Source organism: Strix aluco, chromosome 18, assembly GCF_031877795.1.
Source record: "Strix aluco isolate bStrAlu1 chromosome 18, bStrAlu1.hap1, whole genome shotgun sequence".
Taxonomy (NCBI): Eukaryota; Metazoa; Chordata; class Aves; order Strigiformes; family Strigidae; genus Strix; species Strix aluco.
This window is the reverse complement of record NC_133948.1, coordinates 4,598,934-4,616,124: the sequence shown is the minus strand read 5'-3', so window position 1 is coordinate 4,616,124 and position 17,191 is coordinate 4,598,934. Positions and strand designations below refer to the sequence as shown.

The 17,191-nt window shown below is 52.7% G+C and overlaps 1 protein-coding gene across 10 annotated transcripts in view; it reads left to right on the top strand.

Moving 5' to 3' along the window:
* The first annotated feature begins 10,885 nt into the window (after nt 1-10,885).
* The window catches only part of NCOR2 (nuclear receptor corepressor 2), a 257,067-nt gene continuing 250,761 nt past the window's right edge, over nt 10,886-17,191 (top strand). For 9 of the 10 annotated variants that reach the window (XM_074844705.1, XM_074844700.1, XM_074844704.1 and 6 more), the window contains exon 1: nt 10,886-11,187. The gene's annotated coding sequence lies outside the window, so the exon portion shown is untranslated. Of the gene's footprint in view, nt 11,188-15,393; nt 15,412-17,191 lie in introns of those variants that run through there. The other variant, XM_074844695.1, reaches the window with a different exon arrangement.

Below are 17,191 nucleotides of genomic sequence, written 5' to 3'. Positions count from 1 at the left end.
GAGGTAACGTCATTTTCCCAGACAGTTGCTCCTATAAATTCAATGAGAATAATATTAAAAATAATAATAACAGAAAAGGCCAGAAAGGGACTTTGCAGAGGGTTTTCTCCCCTCTTCTTTAGGCCATTGCGCAAGTAAGATGCTTCATTTGCCAGTGGAAAGCCACAGTCCATCCATGTTGTGGCAGCTTGGGGGGAGCACTGCCAGTGGACATGGACATGCCTGTGGGTATCATGATGTGACAAGCAGTGCTGGAGGTGCCACCCCTGCAGGTCCCCTCTCCAAAGCCACTGCAGCTGCACAGGGTGGAGGTCAGAACAGGGTGGTGATGTGCTTTGGGAAGAAGAAAACTTTATTTGTTTAAAATAGAAAAAAAATAACCCACAGGCACTTTCAATACCTTGGGAAAGTTATTTGGGAATGCAAGATGCAAAATCAAAAACTCCTAAGGAAGTGCTTTTCTTTTTCAGTCAGCTCACAAAGAAGAAGATAAAGGATGCATTTCTTGCTGATAAAGCGTTGGTGTCTGTGCAGCTGCAGCGCACCAGGACCCTCCTGGGATGCCCATCCCTGTGTGCCCTGGCTGCACGGATGCAGGACAAACCTCAGATTTGGTCCCAAAGGCTGTGATGGTGTGACTGCCTGCAGAGGGGGATGATGCTTCCTCCCCACCTCCAGCACGCCTCAACCTTTTCCTAGAAAACCTGTGTTTAATCACACTGTCCTTTGGGGACAGAAACTGGGAAAATGGTTGAAACCAGCGCAATGGTTTGGGGTGACTGGTATAAAGTTGTAACGTGTGGGGACAGGGACTGAGGATGGACTGTTCAGAGGATCTCCATCCTTCCAGCCAACCCAGGAGAGCCGCTTCCAGTGTCGCAGGCTTTGCTCCGCTGCCGATGAATCCTGTTTTGTTTCACCCTCCTCCTCCACCAGTTGCCATTCATACCACCAGCCTTCCCTTGCCGTAGGTGTGAACTGTTTTTCTTTTTAAATTGCATTTATTCTAACAAACGTCTCATGCAAACACAATTGCAGGTTTGCTAGAGGGAGACGCTATTTGCAGGCAGCCTTGCACAAAGGCAGATTTATTCTCCTTCCATTCATTTGAAGCTAAAGTAATAGCTCTAACTACATCTGACTTATAATAAGCGCGTTACTGGGAACAAACCTGTATTCTGCATGTGTTTCCCTCTTTGTCAGCTCCATCTAGGCACTTTTTCTCCCGCTCTTTTTTTTTTTTACAATAACAAAATCAGAGCCTTGTCAGTTGAAAGTTTATATGCCCTATTTATAGCACTCCGCTGTCTCCCAGCTTTTATGTTCCAGCATAAGTAGCTCTTTACCCTCTGCTCACAAGGAGCCTAGCGTGAGCCTGAACAGAGCCTGCACCTCCATAATAGCTCTTTTATCCTTCCCCACAGAGGGAAGCATACCCTGTTTTCCATGGACTCGCCTGCTTCGGCTCCAGCCTTGTTGGAGGTGAGCACCCATCCCTGTGGGCTAGAGGACTCTGTCCTGGGTGTTTTGGTATCTCCTTTGGTCAGTGGGTCCTTGAACTTGGGGGTCACTTTGGGGAACGGGGGTGGTTTGCTGGGCAGAGTACCAGCATGGTTTCCCGCTTGCAGCTGTTGAGCAGCTTGCTGGTAATCATCGGTCCCATCTTTTGGTGTGTGATGGCTGGGAAGGCATCACCAAAGTTTGACACATAAATTTGCCATTTGCTTGATGACTTTCATTAATAAGAAAAAAATGTGTTCCTCCAGGGAGCTTCAGTGGTTACTTCAATGATTTTTGTAGTTAAGGTGGTACCTCAATACAGTTTGTGTATTTAGGTCTCAGAGACAGTCCAGCCTGAATTCAGCATCACCTGCGGCTCCTCTACAGGCCGTGGCTGGTTTCTGAACTTCTCTGTTCCTTGTCTCCAGGTGTTATTTGGGATGAGGACTTGGGACAGGGTCCGACAGAGATACTGAAGGAGGGCTTCCTCTCTGCAGGCAGCAGCTCCCAGCATGGCAGTGGCTGAGATGGAAAGCAGAGACGGTGGTTTGACAACAAGTCAGAGTCACCGTAATTTGCAGCAGCCTTGCAATCCCCCCACCCCAGCATGTCAGCTCTCCCGGGTGCTTCCCAAGCCTCCCAGTCCCTCGTGTTAATCCAGCTGAGGGAGCAGAGCTGGTGGAAGCTGGGTGCCGGTGCTCCCATCCCACTCGGTGCTCCTGTGCCGGCGCACACACACGCTCTTTTCCCCTCTCTCAGCAGAAGGCACAGTGTCTCCTCTGTTACTGTGTCCTTCGTGGCACGTCATCAGAGCTCAGGCAGGACTCTCCCATCTGTTCCAGGCGGAAAGATTAGGATAAAAGGGGCTATTGTGCTCTTCTCCTTCTAACTAACTTTAATCCTAGTGAAGGGAAAACTCTAAATACTAAAAAAAAAAAAAAAGGATGAGAGGATCCTGCCCGGATGAGATGTTTACAGGATAAACAACCATTACAAAATAAAAATGCAAAATAAAAAATAAAATTGCAAAATAAGCAGTGTTTCAGGCAGTAACACAACTGGCTCTTGCTCGGTCCAGTGCCAGAGAGCTGGGTGGGGGGAGCACAGCCCTGCTGCAGCTTGGCTCCTCCGTGGGGTTTTGCTTGCCGAGGAACTGGCCCGTCTGTTAAATATAGCTGATGAGCTGTTCTTGAATTGCACCTAATTACGTCTCTTCTCCAGCGTGCTGACGCTTCCTGGCTCTTTGGAGCTACAAGGAGCTGGATGATTGTGGCTTAAATTCCTCAGGTGGAGTGAGATGGTCATTTGTTATCCCCCTGTTTGGTTGTCTTGTACTTGGGAGGAGGGAGATGAAAAGTTGGATTCTGTGAGAAAGGAATGAAAAAAAAAAAAAAAAGAAAAAAAATCCTGGTGAGATTCCTTTTGAACTCTTTGCTCATTAAGATGTCAAAAGGTTGGGTGCCCCGGTAACTGCTTCTCCTCTCTAAGCCAGGCTTGAAATTGTTGCAGTCATCATGCAGGGAATTTGCAGGCACTTGCCCAGCTCCGTGTCCATGGGAAGATACTCGTAGCTGGGTGCCTGACAGCTACAGGATCCCTCCTGAAAAGCTTCTCAAATTCAAGCAAATACAGCTCTCCTAGCCAGGAGCAGCCACCTTTGGGGACCTGGGTGCCAGGTCCTCGTGCTGCGTCACCTCACCCACTGCCTCTTCTGCGCCTTTCTAGCCACACCGAAACGTAGATCATTCTCATGGACTTCAGCCAAAAAAAGTAATTGCCTGAAAGATATTTGGATTTTTTTTTAGAGACTGATTCCCAAGCACTGGTTTGGTTTTGCTGAGTTTATTTTTCTTCAAGATTTTGCCAAATTTCAGCCAGCTGCTTGCCAGTCGCTCCGTCCATCTCCTGTCTGCAGGGCTTGCAAAATTTCTGCCCCATTTTTTCTGGATCCTACTTGAGATGCACATCTTCTGTCTTTTGTTAATAGATTCTTCTCCATCCCAAAGCAGAGCTCTCCCTGGAGTTTAAGTACAGAAGAGGGAAATATGTTCTTCTCAAAAAATACCAAATGTCTTAAAATGAAAAACCTCCACAAACAAAATTTCCCAATTCATGCACAGAGTGGCACATCCAACTGGGGAAGCCCTTGTTTAGCAAGGGCAGCATTGGAAGGGCGAGAAGGGGCTCTGTATTTGCTCCAACTTCAGCTAAACTTTTTGGGGAAGAAAACCAAACCCTGCTATCCCTGCAGGACTGGAGGCTGGAAGCATGGGGAGGCTTTGGGATCACGTGCCAGCGAATGTTCTTCTGCAGGTGTTATTACTCCAGGGACACGTCAGGTCCCCAAAGGCCACCATGGGAAAGGGGGCAAAAAGTGCAAAGTGATGCTGTGGGCTGAAATGCTGGTGAAGGGGTACCCGAGCCCCCCAGCAAAGGGGCCGCTCCGCGCGGATGCGTGCCGGGGCATTGCCACCAAACCACGGCAGGCTGGGTGAGACTGGGTCACCTCGTCACTGCCGTCGGGGAAGGCTCCCGCTGAGCTCAGCCAAGAAAGAGAGAGAGCTGTCATTACAAATACACTTCAGATCTCTTCCATGGAGGAGGAAAAGCGCCAGCATGACCAAAAATATGCAAAAGATCAACTCTCTGGTTAGAAGTGGCCTGGCTACCAGTTTCAGTCTCAGGCGTTTGGCTTTGCTGTGGGAAGCCCTCATCATTTTCTACTGTTTTACTCGTAGCCAAAAATATGATGAAACTAGAACTGAATGTGTTTTTTTCTGTCTTATTACAGTAAGCATCATAAATTATTCACCCATGAGACTCAACCGCGTTTCTTACTCAAAAGGAGCTTCCTTTTGTCTTCGGGGGCTCAGACCTCAGAGCCTCCCTGGGCTGGTGATGGACCTCAGGGCTTTCCCACCCACCACGGCCTGAACACAGGGGAATATCACGGCCAGTTTTTGCCTGGCATCCCCACAGTCCCTTGGCCCAACTGTCCCCACGGCAGGAGCAAACGTCGTTAGGTGGTGTGGGTGCGGGTGGCGGGACAGAGATTGGGCAGAAGCAGGTTTTGGGGCAGTTCCCAGCAGCCAGTGGGGACCCCCATCACAGCACCCATGCACCCCGAGCCCTAGTGCCAGATCCTTCTAGAAATGCATGTCCTAGGACAATGTCAGTCTAATCAGCGCCCTGTTCGTTAGCAGGGACCTATAATTAGAAGCAGCAGCCAGCCATCTGCTTTTATCTTGTCACATCACACGGTGCCACTCCGCTGTCCTTTATTACTGGCCATCGTTTTAGATCAGCGTTTCCCTCCACCCCCAACTGCGTCTTATCTCACTTTCATTATTGTTAATGACCGGCACTGGCAATGCTCCGAGGCGGAGGAGTGGGAGCGGGCAGTGCTGGCAGCACTGCAGAAAGCGAGCCCATGTTTGCTGCCTGCCTGCCCCTTATTCCCTCCTATGTGATATTTTTGGGGTTCACAACTTTGCCTGCGGATCTTCCTAAAATACCCTCTGCCTCGTGCCAGGCACAGGGCTGAGAATATGAAAGCATTGGGGAAAATATACCTGCTCTCAAATATTCTGAGTTTTTTCAGCTTGTAAAAGGCTTTCCCAAGTTTCCTGTTGCGTCCCGCTCCTGGTGAGGATGGCATCTGTCAGCACATGGAGGAGGCACCCTTGTCCATACCAAGTGGCCAGGGGCTGCTGGGTAGCAAGACCTTGGAGGAAAGGAAGGAGAAAACCCCTTTTTATGTATCTTTAAATTTGGTGCCTAGACAAAAGTGTAAGACATATAAATGGATTAACAGCCACGGTTTATTAGCGCTCCTTAATTCACTTCACAGGGCTGAGGGAAAAGTTATTAGCAGATGTATGGCCAGTAATAAGCTAATTATAACCCTGTCAGATCAGAGATTTGAAGAGGTGGGTAGTTTCATGTGTGAGATAACTATAATTGTCTGTTAAAGATTATGAATTAATATTGATTTAATAAAGCTGTGGCCATTTATTTCTGCAGTAAAGACTAGTTAGTTGTTCCGTGATCTGCCCCAGCACCATAGCAGGCAGCAACCTGTTTGCCAGAGGTGCCTATTTGGGAGGCCAAAATGCACGCGGGATCGGTCGCTGAGCCTGTGTCCTACCCGTCAGCATCCCCATCGCTGGCTTTGATGGGGACGGCTTCGGCACCTGGCTCCATATTTGTGCCCCGTGCCCCGTTGCACCTCAGCGGCTGAGCCCTGGGGTCACAGTGCACCTTGCGGGTGGGGAGAGAGTCCCCCTCACACCCCCGCTCCCTGGGGACAGCAGCGGGGGGGGGGGTCAGGCTGGCGTGCCGTGGAGAGGCACGGTGAGCCCGTGTGTGCGAGGAGCTGTGGGGCCGCACGCTTTTGTTGTGGGTGGGAAGCAGAGAGCGCACCAGCTTCTTCCCAAGCGCATTAATCACCGCTCTGATCTTCTGCTCATTTTAACCATTTCTCTGTCTGATGCCTGTGAAAGGCATCTTTATTTGGCGCAAAGGAAGGCACACCACTGCCTGGTGAGGGACGTTTGCTTTTTCTCTCTTGCTGGGGGACAAACTTTGCCATCACCACGTGCCATTACACACCTGCCTGCCGCAGGATGCCGTGCCGGACCAGGGTACCTGAGCACGGCTGGCTGCCCTCTGCGCAGTGCGGGACACGCTCCTGTGCCCGATGTCCTCGTTGCTGGGATGCTGGCATGGGACAGTGCACAAGCACTTCTGCTTCAAAGCTCTTCCCTAGCGAAAACCATTGTGGAGCTTTGAGTACTTATTTTCTTTGAAGTGATTTGCTTCTCCAAACTGATTTGGAGTTGTCTGCAGTCACTCCATCTGCTCTATTATTATTTCTATGCCGTTTATTGCAATAACGTGGTAGCCATGGCTAGCTACTATCTCTACACCCAGTATTCGCAGCCGGCAGTGCCGAGGAGCTGAAGGTCCTTCGGGAAGAGGCACCGCTGGCGGGAGCAGCGTGTTGCCGGGCACAGACAGCCACTGGCCCCTGCCTGCTCTCCCTGCCAGGGCAGCAGGCATGAGGGGAGGCAGCGCGTGTCCATCCCGCCCTGACAGTTTGCAAACAGCACTTCTGCCCATCCCCATCATGGGATAGAAAATAACGTTTGCACTTGCACCATGAATACATTTGCTGCTTTGGGCTGAATTTTAAAGCTATCTGAATTTCAAAGCTGATCCCTTTTGGGGTCCTGTCTGCCCTCTGACACGTTAAAACCTGCAGGCAGCCTCAGCCCAACTTGCAAGAGCCGATGCGAGTGTGCAGGTCTGCTGGTGATGGGTGTTTTGGGGTGGCCAGATGGAGCATTACCCACTGCCGGGCCCTGGCAGGGGCCTTGCAAACCCAACCCAAACCCGCCGCGGGGAGGGGAACGGGGCAGCTGCTCAAGACCGCTTGGCCCAGCCATTTGGGAAAGGGAGCCAAGCAAACGGCCAGAGGAAGAGGAGAGGCCAAACCTCGTGGCCACAGTCAGGTCTGGACAGGAAAGCACAACCTCTTTGCAATTGCAGCATGCCAGGATGCTGATGGGGGTCCCTTCCCCATGGCAGGGCTGATGCACAGGCGTGGGATCACCCTCACACCTCAGGGATGAAGGCAGCCCTGGTGCTGCTTAGATCATTTCCCAATTTACAGCCACCATCCAGGATCACTTCAGTTTTTCCCCTCTCGGCACGTAGCTGAGTGACACCTACTTTGGAATATTTACATCGCGTCATTTGTTTCCGTAAACCATTGCCAGCTTGAAGGCAAGCATGGAAAAAGGCAGGAGCAGTCGTCTCCTGCAGATGGAGCGTAGCGTGGGGAGCTGGTGCAAGCCCCTCGTGCCACCTCCACGGGCTTTTTCTTTCCTCCTCCTCCAGGGTGGCAGGCAGAGATCTTTATTCTATTTTTTTTTTCCCAAAATGGATCTGCTTCCCCAAGGTGAACTCCAGCCCTTCATACCACCTGAGTCCCACCAAATTCCTCTCATGCCCAGAGCAAGTAAAGGCAGGTCACCGGGGCGGTGGGAAGGGGCTTTGGAGGGAGCCGTGTTGCATCATGCAGGGCAGGGGTGCAAACTCCTGCCACCCCCACCCCTTGCCAAACATCCCCCTGGTCTCTCTGCAGTGCTGGAGGGTCTGACCCCCGTTGTCCCCATGCTGGCACCATGGGTCATGTGTGGTTGTGGAGGGTAAAACCCCCACTGTGGTTTTCACACACTTTGGTCCTAGTGGGCTGATGCTCCGATAAAGTCAGTTACAGGATGACTTAGTTTAAAGGCTGCAGCTTGCTTTAAATGTAATTAATTTCCCCTGAAGCTTTCCATGGGAGGGTGGTTTCAAAGTGAGGGGTTTGCCTCTTGCTTCTTCCTGGAGGAGTTTAAGTGAACCCGAGTGAGAAAATACACCAGTTTCTTGCCTTTGTGCCGGGCATGGGGCAAGTTTAATGTAAACCAGCTCAAGACTAGAATCCGAGGCAGGCCTCCAGTTTTCCACTGAGATCTGAAATCCCCGTCTTTGATGCTGCCACGTTTCAGAGGCGCGTTGCATTACCATTTTATCTGATGGAATAGCTATCAACGGCAGCTTCGAAGTGAAACGGAAAATCTGTGTAAGCTATCTGCAGCTTTGCAGTGCAGATATACTTTGATTACAGCGACAGCCTGGCTCTGTCTCCTGTGTTTAATGCGTGCGTACGTGTCCGGCTGCGGCACGGCGACCCGCGCCAGCTCTCCCTCTGCTCTGTGATGCTCAAGGCAGTCCCACCGTAGTCTTCGCTTCTGTGAAGCCACAGCTCCCAGAGCCTTGGGATGCTGCCACGATCGCGTCTGTGATTTAACCAGAACAAGAAGCTTCCAGCTTCCACATTCACAGGGAAAAAGCTTGGAAACATGAAGCCTCGAGGCTCCAAAAGCCAGAACCCCATTGCAAAGAGCACACCGTTGCTCTCTGGTGTTTGCAAGGACATTATTTTAAAGCCAAGCTCGCTGTTCTTGCTTTGAGACAGGGAAGGGGTTTGCTTTCCCGGGATCAGCAATACTGTACAAATGCATCCAGCCTCCTGTGTTAAGGAGAGTCACACGCACCTCATTAGGAGGTTGTTAAGATAAGGATGATGAACACAGGACGTGGGCCTGAGGGGTTCATCACTTGGTCTTGACCCACACTTGAAGTCACTTAGCCCCACAACATTGGGGCAACCATTATTTTTGGGTACTATTGGTTAATTCAAGTATTATTTAGGGTATTTTGGGATTACTGGGTGCAGTGGTTTTGCGTAATGGTTTTATAAACACACTTGGGGTCTGGTAGCTGCCAGTTACAGAGGGCCAGGCTGCCAGAAGACATAGAAATGCAAAAGGAAATCATCCCCACTATCATAAGAGCAATGCCACTGTGAAAAGCCCATATTCACTCTGTGACACCAGCCCAGCGATTCCCTTTGGGACTGCGGCCTTCTGGACCGTAGGAACATGGACAAAAAATCCATCTGCGCTCTGGCAGGATATTCAGGGTTGCTGGAAAGCATGTTCAAGTCTAAGGGGTTTTTTAAAATACATTTGATTATAGTGTTGTTCTAAGGTCACTGGAGTCTAAAATCCTGGCTTCTGGCTCCTGTAAAATTAAAGTCTTGAGTCTTTTTGCCCTGGTATGGGACTTGCCTTCCATTCATTAAGCCAAACGTTACGGATGTAAAAAAAAGAATCTCAAGGCATGCTAAATGGCTGGAGCAGAGAGACCCCACAATGCAACACAGATAAATTCGGTCCTTTATCTTCCAAGGTAATCGCATCTTCGAGAGGAAGATTTGATCTGCTGCTTTGCTTCACGAGACACTCAGCCTGCCAGACGAACGCTTACAAACAAGGACTTGAACTGCACGGAAGGCGCTGCCCGAAGTTGACGGACACCCAGGTGCCGTGGGCACGGAATGGCAACTTTTCCTGCTTCTCCCAGAGTGTCGGGCTCCTTCGAGGCATTTTGACTCGTGCTCCTGATGTTTATGTTCGCGTTTACGCTCGCACCGAGGCGTGTGCCTGTGCTTACACATTGAGCTGGGTGACTTAAGGAGACTGAGTCTGGGCCTGGGAAAGTCCCTCTGCCCTGCGGCGGCACGGCCGTATTGGGGCAAGGAATGCCGTGAGCCGCCCGCCCCGCTATCCCGCTCCCCGGGAAAATGCCACTTGTGGAGATGGAGGAAAGGAGAAATAAACTGTGTGGAGGTAGAGTGGCGGGGAATCCGTGTGTGCCCACCTCTGCCCATGCTGCCTGCTGCCTGCTGGAGCAGGGAGGGAGGAGTGGAGGTTTGCAAGATGCTTTTCCAGCTTTTGGGGTGGTGCGTCGCCTGCAGCACGGATGGGAGGTGGATTCACCCAGGCGGGGGGCACGCAGCGGTGGAGCAGAAAGGGTGGTGGCTGAGGGGGCATGACCGTCCCCTTTCCCCCTGGGAGGATGGAAGGGAAGAAAAAGTGTGAAAAAGTGGGGCAGTAGTAAAAATCAGAAGCTGGGCTGTGAAACTGGAAGATGGGAATGGTGTGGGAGCGACCCGGGCTGCCTCAGCGCCTTGTTCCTGCGGGCAGTGGCTTGTTAAACTGTTCAGATTTTCCTGCAAAAATCACCCCCCTAGGGAAGGTTTTTGATGTGGCCGGGATGGTGGTGCAGACCCTCATCTGGGGCTGGGAACGCGCATCGTGGAGTCTTCTCCTGGAGACCCGGGCCTTCCTTTGGGGGAAACCCGAGGTTTCCGTGTCTGGCGCTGCAGGTCAGCCCCGGGCACCAACTCCCCGGGGCTAAAACTTTGCCCCAGTGGTCACGTTCAAGAAGCCAAGTGGCTATCGACCCTTCTCTGAAACGCTGGTGTGTGAAGTGGCGCCGGGAAGGGGGGTTTTGCTGGTCCAGCTTGTGGCGTGGGTGAGAAACCCTGATTTTCACCCCATAAATTATTATTGACATGCAGTGTGGCATGAACGCAGCCGGTGGCACTAGGAAAGCTGGCAATACCGACATGGCTGGTGGCCCCAGTACAGCCGGTGGCCCCGATCTAACCGGTGGCCCCAGCACAGCCGGTAGCACTGATTAACCGGTGGCCCCAGTACAGCCGGTAGCGCCGATGCCCGGCACCTCTGCGGGGGACAGCGGGGACCTGCCGGGGGGCGTGGGGGGGGTGTGTGTGTGTGTGTGTGTCCCCCCTCGCTTCCCGCCCGCCCGCCGGGTGCTCGGCGCTGCGTGCGGCGAGCGGGCGCGGCCCCTTTAAGGCGCGCGGGCGGCGCGGCCCCGCCCCGCCCCGCCCCGCCCGGCCGCCGGGGCGGCTGTGGGGCGGCCTGAGGGACCCGCCGCCGCCTCCCGCCTCCCGCCGCCGCCTCCCGCCGCGCCGCGCCAGGGCAGGGCAGGGCGCTGCTGGGCCAGCGCTGCGGCGGAGGGGCGGCCCGGCCCGGCCCCGCAGGCGGGCGGACGGACGGACACACCGACAAACCGACGGACGGACGGACGGACGGACGGCGAAGCTTGCGGGGGAGCAGCCCCATGGCTCTGGATTTATAAACACGGCGCAGATGGCGGGGCCGGGTCGCCGCGCCGAGCGCTGCCCCGCCGGCCGCTGAGGCGGGAGGCGAGGAGGGAGCGGTGGCGGTGGCGGCGATGGGGGGCGGCAGCTGCCGGCGGGATTAGGTAAGGCGGGGGAGGGCGGGGAGGGGCTGCCCCGGGTGTGGCGGTGCCCGGAGCGGGCCCGGGGGCCGCGGGGACCCCCCCCGCCGCTGTCAGGCGGCCGCTCAGGGCGGGGGGGGGGGCCGGGCCGGGCGGGGGGGCCGCTCCCCGCCAGGTAGAGGGGTGCGGGCAGCCGCCGTTACGTAAAAATGAAAATGTGCCGCGGGAGCTGCTGGCTGGGGGAGAAACTTACTTTTTTTTTTTTTTTTCCTGTTAGTTGGGGTTTGTTTTTTCTTTTTTTATTCTCAAGGGAAAGCGCTGCCCAGGGAGGAGCTGCAGGGTTTGGGGGTGCTCGAGGGGAGCCCCGCACTTTGCAAACTAGCGGGGACGCCCTGTCTGTGGGGTGGGGGGCACCCCAAGGGCCTTTTCTTCCACCTCTCTTTTTTTCTTTTTCCCCCCTTCTTTCAATTCTGCTTTATTTTCGGCTCTTGCCCCACATACATATTTGAAGCCGGTCGTTTCACGCTGAGACCCCAGCCCGGAGAAGTGACCGTGCAGCGCGGGGGGGATGCAGCCCCGGCCGAGGCTGGCCCCGGTGCCCAGACATGTGTCACTGGTGTGTCGGGAGGGGGCCGGGGCCCTGGGCACAGTCAGCGCCGGCGAGAACTACAGGGCTCACTTATCTGTCGATGTGGCGTTTAGCGGCTGATGTGTAAATATTTATGGTGGGTAAACAGGGCCGGTGTCTGCAGGCAACAAGTGTACGTTTCTCTAAACCCCAGCTGCAGTCTCTGGAGTGATTGCTTTTTTCTCTGTCGATTCTTATAATTTCCTGTTCTCTTTTCTCCCTCGGCCCTTTCTCCTGCTCCCTTGCCCTGACAATGCACAAAGAGCAGGCTGCAGTGGGTGCAGGCAGCTGCCTGCCATGTGGGCTGCTGCCAAAGCCACTGAAGCAGCAAAACCTACAGGGCTCTGGGCTGCCTGGGGCGAGAGGGGTTGTGTTGACCCGGTAAACCCATCCCTCCTTCCACCGCTTTGAACCCTGTGGATGTCCCTGCCTGCAGCCCGGCATGCCTGCAGGCACTTCTGCCTGCGCTGGAGGCTGGTCTGCTCCCTGAACTTTGTGTTTTGGGTCAGCTCAAGAATTTGCCTGAGAGGACAGTGCTGGTGGAGGTGAGCTGTGCAGTGGGTATTTCCTCATGCGTTTATGGTTTGAACTCTTTCTGCGACCTCTCCCTCAGTATTCGCACGAAGCAAAGGTTGGAGCTCTGCATGCCTGAAAACGTCAGGGTTTTGCTGAATCTAGTATTTTTAATCTGGCTTTGGATGTGATGCTGTTTTGCTGGTATTCCTTGGCCGCGTGGAGTGAGAGTTTTTCCATTTAGCATAGAGGTTTTTATCAGCAAGGTTAAGTTTTAGTTTGCCATGTGCTTTACAGATAAAGGTTTGGTACTACTACTAATTCATAAAAGGAAGGAATGTGAGTTGTGACAACTGGGTGAGTATTTGCATCTCTTCTAAAAGTGGTGGACAAAACTCCTGGAGGGCTTTAGTGAAGCCGTGCTTTCCTGGATGGCTTTGGTGAAGTCCTGCTTAATTCTCTGAATTTCACTGCTGACTGGTTGGATGACTTTGGGACCTTGCTCAGGCTCCCTTGTGTCTGGGTCTGCCAGCTCTGCGCAGAAGCCGTGCCTTGGGTGGGGAATATGGTAAGCAAGGCTTGCAAAGTGTTGTGAGGCTGAGTCCCAAGATGCCATGGGAGGGAAGTTCTACGTGTGACAATATTTTAGAACTTTAGTTGAGTAAGTTTCAGTATGAGAGAGAGTCTTGCAAAATGCGTTTAGTTTATTGAAAGCAAATGCACTCAAACCTCAGTTTGTTGTTGCCAAAAGGGAAAAAGTAGAAGCTATTTTTGGTGTGAGAGGAGATGGGGCACATACATGTCTGGGGCGGGAAAACACTGGTACTTTGTTCTTCTGGCTTCATGTGGGTGGTGGTTTCTGTTATTTAGCTGTGTGTTTCTGCCAAGTTGCAAAACATACCTGGTTCTGAAAACCCTGTGGAGGTCAGGGCCGGCTCTGTGGAGCTGGTAGCGGGCCCGTATGGGAACGCCTCCCACGCCGGCATCTCCAGCGCTGGAGAAGTGGGTGGATGCTTCTGGCTTCACACCTTTGAGTGCCAGGGAGGTGACTGGCATTTTTTCACGACGGGATCTGGACTGAAACCATAAACTTGTTTCACGCAAGCCACCGAACAGCTGCTGCTTGGCAATACCTTTCACTTGCTAATGGCTGTGGTTGGCTTTGAACCAAGTTGCCTCGAGTGGAGGTTGTACCAATCCCGGGAGCCATCCTGCGATAAATCCAAAGAGGGTTTGGTTCAGGCTGTGTGCATGTCTTGTAATTAGGAGATCCAGTCTGGTAAAGGCAGTTTTGTTATGATTGGCAATGAAGGCGTGCATGCAGCTGTGCTGATAGCTATGTGTGTTGAGAGCTACATGTGTTAAGAGAGCTACCCCTCTCATCTCCACGGCAGCTCTGGACTGCGCTGGCTGGAATTGGGTCATAGGAGATAGCTTCATCTTTTGTGACATGGCTGTAAATTATTTGTCCCCTTAATGGCTCCTGGTGTTGCTCCCGCTGCCGGTTCTGGTTGTTAATGGCCTCTGCTGAAATACAGTCCTGTTTGCGGTCAGGTCATCATGGGAGAAACCTGTTTGAAGTCAACTGTAATTTACATGTTTGAGATACCGTCATCTTCATGACTCTTTGGGGAGGAGGAACGTTATGATCTCCCTGGTTTCGGGATGAGTAGGTGGGAAAGGAGGATTAAATCAGTAAATTTTCAGAAGTGGGTTCTGGGCGGCTGATTTGAGCAGTCGCGAAGAGGTGTGGGTTTGAGAGGGCCTGTGTTTGGGGTGCATACTACTCATCCCTGACCTGATGTCTAATTCTGACCAGATCACTAGACATGTCTGAAAATTGGGACTGGGGGGGTTACATGAGGTTCAGTGTGTCAGAGTGAATCTGCTGGAAAGCTGGTGAAGAGGAGTCTCTTTCCCCGCGAGTGATTTGCCCGTTCAGCTTGAGGGCTCAATACTCCCAGTGGCAGAGTACTGGTTCCCTCCTGGGTTTTGTGCCTGCGAGCAGTGATCCCCTGAACACAGACTGGGGGCTAGATGCAGGGGTACTTGAGGATGGAAATCCAGGGTAATGTGTTCTTAAAAGGAGTGTTATCTTTGTGCAGCCGCATTTGTGCGAACTGGGGCTTGCTTTAGTCTTCGCTGAGAGATTCAGTGGAGAGCAGGGTCAGCTCTAATGGAGCTAGAAATGAGGTATAGCAGCACCCAGTTGCCTCTGTGATTAGTGACTGAGGCTTTTGCAGTCGCTGAAGGATTTGGGCATCGTGAGGTCATGGATTCTCATCTAGGATGCTGTGGCATAGGCTCTTGCATGCTTTGAAGGGTCCTTCCTGTGTATTGATATAGGAGGGTGGGGGAGAATTGCTATTTATGGCTGGACTTGTGCTGACACACAGGTGTCAGGGTCTCCGATTTGCCCTGTAATGTCGAAGGGATAGATCTTGGCATCAGAGCAGAAAATGGAAATGTGTGTCACTTAATGAGCATGGCTAGAGCACAGATACTTCCTAAAAAAGGATTGAAGAGGGGAGCTGGAGCTCCAGAACAAAGGGCATAAAAATGCCGGCAAGAGCCTGGTCAGAGTGAGGGAGGGATCTGGTAGGAAGGGGTGGAGGACAGAAGAGCAGAAGGAAATGAGTGATTTGGCATTTTTGGGAAGTGAACCTTGACCTGCGCACGAGGCAGCAGCGGGACTGTACTGGGAATTGAGAAATCTGGGTTGCACCCCCAGTCCTGCTGCCCACCCCACTTGCTACTTCCCTTCTCGAGGCCACCAGTTCTCCCTTCCTGCCAACCTGCTTCTGGCAACTGGAGACTCTCTGGGGTGTGGACTGTCCCTTATTAAAGGCGAGAAGAGTGCTTCAGGAGGGGATGTTTCTGGTGAGCAGGCAGCGCTCACGCAGTGCTGCTACCCCTGCCATCTTCACGGTGGGAAGCTCAGAGAGATGGGCCGTGGTTGTGGCTGGACAGACAAGAAGAGGCGCTGATTGCTGCAGACCCTGCTGCTAACAGTGTGTGCTTGGCTGCTGGTCCGAATTTGGCTTGGGGATGTCCAGAGAAGGAGCCCTGCCTGTGGCGGAGAGGTGACTGGTGCTGGAGGAGAAGCGGTAAAGGCTGAGCTAGATGGCTGTGGCCATGATTGCTACCGCGATGCTAGGGCTGGAGGAGAGCTGGGGCACGGCGGGGGGGACAGGGAGAGCAAAGCAGTCGGCACGGTTATGTGCCTGCTGGGTGGCGCGGAGGATGCTGATAATGGTTAGTGCTCTCAAGCGCTTTATAGCTGCGGAGCAGTGAACAAACATTAACGAATGTAAAGGATAGCAGCTTTGTCTAGTTACAGAGAAGGGAAGTTAACTCCAAATTAACTTTATGATCCGTGAAACTGAAGGTTATTTAAAAAAATAATAACATAAATGGAAATGCTGAAGTTTTCCAGAGTCGCTGAGTACACTGCTTGTTGTTTAATGCCTTCCATTTTTTCCCTCCCAGTCTGTGTTTTTGGCTCAGGAACAAATTACAAGCAATATCAGCTTACGCTTGGATTTGAACCCACATTACTCTTAGTCAGCTGAAATATTTCCCCTTATCGCCGCTCCCATAATGTTTATTTTAGACCAGATAGCATCATGGCTTTTCTGCTAGCTGTAGGGAAGAAGCCAGTCTTTGAAACAGCCCAGCACCTTGGAAAGAAATGATCTCAAAGCTGGTTTGGTTTCTGAATGAGGTACAGCTTCATTTTCCACCCAGAGCTTAATGCAAGGCTGTATCCCAGAACAGTTTGCAGCGTTAAAAACCCAGGAGGCGGCAGATGGATGAATTGCTGACAGATTTAAAATCGTATGACAAACATAAAGCATTCAGACGTGAGGCCAAGGCGGGAGGAAGGTTGCAAGGGGAGGTAGAGGCAGAAAGGTCAAGTAAGTTATTCTGGGCAGGAGATGTGCAGTCAAAGGCAGGCTCCAGTGGGTTCAGCCTACGAGGGGAAGGGAAGGTCTTCAAGAGGAGGGATGTGGTGAGGAGCGTGTTCCCATCAAAGGGCAGGGAGCCCTCCGCGTCCTGGACCGGTAGTGGGAGGAGGAGAACGAGGAGGAGGAAGGGGGCCAAGTCTAGCCTCGGCAGCGGTGGTGAGGCCAGGAGGAGCGGGGTTGCCCTGCGAGGAGACAACATGGTGGGGCCTAAATGGTTTCCTCCTGTGGGAAGTGGTCGGAGGGAGAGTGCCAGCGCCCGGGGAGGCAGGGGACAGTGCGGGTATTGTCTCTGGTAGCTGCAGCCCCGGCTGCGGCTCTCCTGGTGCTGCGTGTGTCAAGGGAGGGAGAGCCGGCAGGATTTCCTCTCTGCGGCGCTGGCTCCCGGGTTAATAACTAACCAAGCAGTCTAGGTTTATCCTTTCATTGTGGAAGAGAATTATTTACATAATACCACTCCTCGTAATCTTTATTTAGCATTGTTTCCCTGGCGTAACACTGGATGGAGTGGCGGTGCCCAGAAATGCAGTTTCGGCCCAAATATGTGGGAAGTTAACCCTTACTGTCCGGGTGTGCTCCTTGCCCGTGCAGGGAACTGGCTGTAAACTGAAGAAATACTCCAATGGTGTGGCCATCTGTCATGTAGTTTTTGGGACTTCTGTGTCTTCTAAACCCTGTTTTCTTCAGGCTTCGGGCTGGTGCTCTGTGCTGGTACCTGAATGCTTCTCACCAGCTTCCGAAGCAACGCAGTTAAGGTTTGTCCTGTGCGTGTCGGGGCAAGAGAGTGATTTGTATTGCACTCTTCTGTGCCTGTGTTGAAGAAGGCAGAAGGAAAGAAATGTGTCAGCCCGTGGGTGGAGGATGACAGGATTTGGGAAGGTTCCTGGTGTGGATCATCCCATCGTCTGTGATCAGTCCTTGA